Source organism: Myotis brandtii, unplaced genomic scaffold (assembly GCF_000412655.1).
Source record: "Myotis brandtii unplaced genomic scaffold, ASM41265v1 scaffold53, whole genome shotgun sequence".
NCBI lineage: Eukaryota > Metazoa > Chordata > Mammalia > Chiroptera > Vespertilionidae > Myotis > Myotis brandtii.
The window spans coordinates 7,321,482-7,326,723 of NW_005369942.1; the positions used below are offsets into that span (position 1 = coordinate 7,321,482).

General features: G+C 39.9%; 1 protein-coding gene across 14 annotated transcripts in view; it reads right to left on the reverse strand.

Annotated features, from left to right (window-relative positions):
* LARP1B (La ribonucleoprotein domain family, member 1B) overlaps positions 1–5,242 on the reverse strand; it is a 91,175-nt gene that overhangs the window by 53,380 nt on the left and 32,553 nt on the right. The window lies entirely within an intron of this gene.

The following is a 5,242-nucleotide window of genomic DNA, read 5'->3' on the forward strand; positions in this document are numbered from 1 at the left end:
TATATATTTTTTTTTTTTATTGATTTCAGAGAGGGAGAGGGAGAGAGAGAGAAACATCAATGATGAGAGAGAATCACTGATTGGCTGCCTCCTGCATGCCCTCTACTGGGGACTGAGCCCACAACCCGGGCATGTGCCCTTGACCGGAATCAAACCTGGGACCCTTCAGTCCACAGGTCGACACTCTATCCACTGAGCCAAACCGGATAGGGCAAAAGGGGCACAGATTTATTATTCTATATAATAAGAGAGGAATATGCTAATTATCCATTACACCGTAACATCACGACCAAATCTACAACTGGTGGAGACCTACAGGAGGGCGTGACAGCGAGCTACTCATGCATGGATTTGTGCACAGGGCTACTAGTGAGTTAATAACAGGACTCAAATCATTTATATGTTCACCAATAAAATTCTTAGCAACTAGGCTTTGGGGTTTCTCGAAAATAAATATGCTGTAATTTAAGGATAATATAAAACTAGAACAAAATTTCTTCAAAATAATTGATCAGAATTTTAACTAAAATTCAAAGGTATTCACCTTTTAGAAATAAAGAAAAATACAAATATGATATAAAAATTCAACATATGTACTTATTAACTTTAAAAATTTCAAGTTATGTTTAAGAACACATATGTTTCACTTTAAGAATCTTATATTTGTATGCCTTTAATAATAGTACAGTACTTCAAGTTCTATTTTTCGTAACTGGACATTACTTTAAAATTAGTATTAAAAATTGTTTAAAAACAAACTTTTGATGGGAATCAGAATACTCACTGAAAGAGGAGTCTGAAATATGAAAGGAAATAAGAATACTATAGTAAAGGGTTTGAGTTGGTGATATGTCTATTTTTCTAACATAAACTTTCCTACTTTTGTCCACTGAACACTCTATAAGCAATGACATCCCAGTAGCAAACCAGTATCCCCAGTATCCAGATCTTGCAACATGGATAAATTTTAAAAACTACAAATAAAAGAGTCAGGAGACAGAAGAACTCCATTTATACAACAACAGGCAGAGTCAATCAATTTATGTGAATAGAAGAAAACAGTATTTTGGGGAAATAGGAGAGGAAGATGGCTGCCGACAGCAAGGCAGACTACAAGATAGTGTGTGAGTGAGAGAACGAAAGGAGAGTGTGTGGACGTATGGGGAATGTATATTTGTGGATGAGGGACAGCTATACTCCAAGGTACTGTTGGGTACTGCCTGACTGGGCAGCCTCCACTGCTGCTAAAATGTCTCTCGGAACGACCGGCTCTGCCGTGTAGACCATGCCATCTTGAAGGAGAGTGGCTGTTATTGGAAACCTATCATCCCGGACTCTACAACCACAACACCCAGGGACCAGCTGCAAACCCAGGAACACCGGATCTCAAGCAGCGCAAATACATGGACTCGGATGAGCTCTGCTCCTTCTCACGGGAAGGTCAGATTTCGCCTAGGGAAAGGTGAAGTCTGCAATCCAGGCTGGAGAAACCCACACAATGGGATCTGGAGGTTTGGGGTAAGTCTGAGCCCCACAAAATCCACAGCCATTGGGGCCAGTGTGATCCATGAATGTGGAAGGGGATCCACAGGGCTGCTGGCAGACGGGAACTCTAAAAAGCAACCCATAGCTGGACTGGGCGCAAAAAGGCAGCCTGAAATTTTACCAGTGTGCTGGCTGTTTAGTGCCAGGGGAAAAAAGATGTGCACAGAGATGTTCACAGAGTTGCATGCAGTGCAGGAGGGTAAAATTCGCAAGTTCGCGCACTTACTCTGGCTCTTTTTTTCTTTTTAAATCCTTGCTTTTGATTACTTAGCCCAGTACATAGGATCACCCAGTTGGGGACACTCTAAGAGACTGAAGGGGAAAGTTGTTTTGTGGAACCTGGGGATCAGAGTGGGGAATAATGATCAGAGAACCAGCTCTGGGGCAGTCCATTCTCCCAAACCAGTATTAAGTGCGACAGGAAAAACAAAATCTAAATACTGGCTAGAGAGGATTTATAGCCCCGGAGGTCAATCCAGAAACACTGACACCCAGGGGTTGAATCACAAATTGACTCTTGTGTAAACACAAATAAAGGAGTCTAAGAAACAAAGTAATACTGCCTGCTTGAAAATCAGGACTCCGGCTTACAACACAGAGGAGCAGTGGAACGCAGAGAACTTCAATACTGTCCTGACTACCTGACAGAAAACAGGCATGTCAAACAAAACAGTAGAGGAAGTGAATGACCTTCACTACTGCACATTTTCATTTTTTCATCTTTTATTTAGGAAACTATATATTTTTTATTTTTTCCTCACTTGATTTTACCTTTTTAATTATTATATTTTTATTTTTAATCAGTATTATTACTACTACTATTTTACCTTTTTAAGTGTCATTTTATTTTCTCTTTATTTTGGGATTAGAGTTCTACATTGTATTTTCATTTTTCCTATAGCATCATTTCACTCTATCTCAATTTCACCTGTATGCCAACACTCTCTTGCTCACTTTTCCCCTTTTATTGTCCTGTTTCTCTTACCCTATTCCTGCTTTAGATTTTCCCTATTCTTTCTTTTTACCCTGTTAAAAATTCACCCTATTTATATATCTAATTTCCGATCCCCTGCTGTAAGTCCATACATACCTCTCTTCTCTTTCTTCACTATCCAAATTTTTTTCTCTTCCCTTTTTTTTGTTTTTGTTGTAATTTTTTTGCCCTTTTTTTTGTTCTAAGTTTTTTTCTTTTATTTTGTTATGCCTTGCTTTCTCTGTCCTATTGTTGTTTGCTTGATTGTTGATTAGATTGGGTTTTTTTGTGTGCTTGTTTCCCTTTTTGTTTTTTTGTTTTGTTTTTTTTTTTAAATATATTTTATTGATATTTTACAGAGAGGAAGGGAGAGAGATAGAAAGTCAGAAACATCGATGAGAGAGAAACATCGCCCAGCTGCCTCCTGCACATCTCCCACTGGGGATGTGCCCGCAACCCAGGTACATGCCCTTGACCGGAATCAAACCCTGGACCCTTCAGTCCGCAGGCCGACGCTCTATCCACTGAGCCAAACCGGTTTCGGCCCTTTTTGTTTTTTGCTGTTTTTCCTCTCCTCGTTTGTTATTAGTTGTTGTTTGTAGTTTGCATTCATCTCTGGGTGTTTGTTGTTTGCAATTCTTGGGATTAGTGGTTGTTCTATTGGAGTTTTCTCCCCATATAGTTTTTCCCACCGTCTTTTTTATTCTCTTTCTTTTCTCTCTTACTTTTTTTCCTTTTCTCAATATCATTTTTGTGCTCCTTTTTTTTTTTTTCTTACCCCCTAATTCTCTTTTCCTGGTGGTCACCTTTATTTGGGATTATTAGTATCATGAATACATTTGTGTTCAGTGCCTTGTGCCTTGTTGTGTTGTATTTTGTGCCTTTAAATCAACACAGGAAGGAGAGAGCGCCACATAAGTGGATACCCAGATAAGAGAGATCTTGGGGAGACAAAGAAGCGCGCAAATGAAAAAGAAGGCATCACCAGAAAAGGAAGTAAACGAAATAGAGGCAAGCAATATGTCAGAGAAAGAATTCAGAGAAATGGTCATAAGGTGGCTGAAAAGAATGGAAGACAAATTCCACAATATGTGTCAAAACCAAGAGGAAATGAAGAACCAAGAAGAAATGAAAAATGACATCACTGCTTTAAAGAACTCAATGGAAAGCATCAACAGTAGACAAGAAGAAGCAGACTACCACATCAGTGAGCTAGAAGACAAGGTAAGAAAAAATACCCAAGCAGAGCAGCATCTAGAGAAAAAACTTAAAAAACAGGAAGAGAACCTAAGGCAGTGGTTCTCAACTTTCCTAATGCCGCGACCCTTTAATACAGCTCCTCATGTTGTGGTGACCCACAATCATAAAATTATTTTCGTTGTTACTTCATAACTGTAATTTTGCTACTGTTATGAATCGTAATGTAAATATCTGATATGCAGGATGTATTTTCATTGTTACGAATTGAACATAATTAAAGCATAGTGATTAATCACAAAAACAATATGTAATTATATATGTGTTTTCCGATGGTCTTAGGCGACCCCTGTGAAAGGGTTGTTCGACCCCCAAAGCGGTTGGAACACACAGGTTGAGAACCGCTGGCGTAAGGGAACTTTGGGACCACATTAAACGAAACAACATCTGCATAACAGGGGTGCCAGAAGGAGAGGAAACTAATCAAGGAATAGAAAACCTCAAGGGGCCAAAGAGCCTCATGTGGCTCGTGAGCCGCAGTTTGCCGACCACTGTCCTAGAGAGATGCAAATCAAAACAACAATGCAGTACCATCTCACACCTGTCAGAATGGCTATCATCAACAAACAACAAGTGCTGGAGAGGATGCGGAGAAAAAGGAACCCTCCTGCACTGCTGGTGGGAATGCAGACTGGTGCAGCCACTATGGAAGACAGTATGGAGTTTCCCCCAAAAGTTAAAAATGGATCTGCCATTAGACCCAGTAATACCACTTCTAGGAATATATCCCAAGAAAACAGAAACACCAATCAGAAAGGATATATGCAACCCTATGTTCATAGCAGCATAATTTACAATAGCTAAGATTTGGAAACAGCCTAAATACTCATCAGCAGATGAGTGGATTAGAAAATTATGGTACATCTACACAATGGAATACTACACTGCTATAGAAAAGAAGGAATTCTTACCATTTGCAGCAGCATGGATGGAACTGGACAGCATTATGCTAAGTGAAATAAGCCAGGCAGTGAAAGAAAAATACCACATGATCTCACTCATTTATGGATAATAAAGAACATTATAACCTGATGAACAAAAAGATAGATACAGAGGTAGAGAAGCATTGAACAGACTGCCAAATTACAGTGGGAAGGCTGGGGAGTGTTCGAGGGGGAAGTAAGAGATCAACCAAAGGACTGGTATGCATGCATATAAGCATAACCAATAAACACAAGACACTGGGGAGTTGGGTTGAGGGTATGTGCCAGGGGGAGGGGAGGCCGGGGTAAGGTCAATGGGGAAAAAAGGAGACATATGTACTACTATTTGTAATACTTTAAACAATAAAGTAAAATTTAAAAAATATAAAAAAGTAGTTTGCTTTGGGATAGGAGAGGTGGGGGAGAGTGACTAGAAAGGGTCACTGAGGAAGTCTTTAGAGGACTAGATACCAGATTATATCTTACTAGAGGCCCGGTGCACAAAAATTTATGCACTGGGGGGGGGGGCCCCCCCACCCGGGCC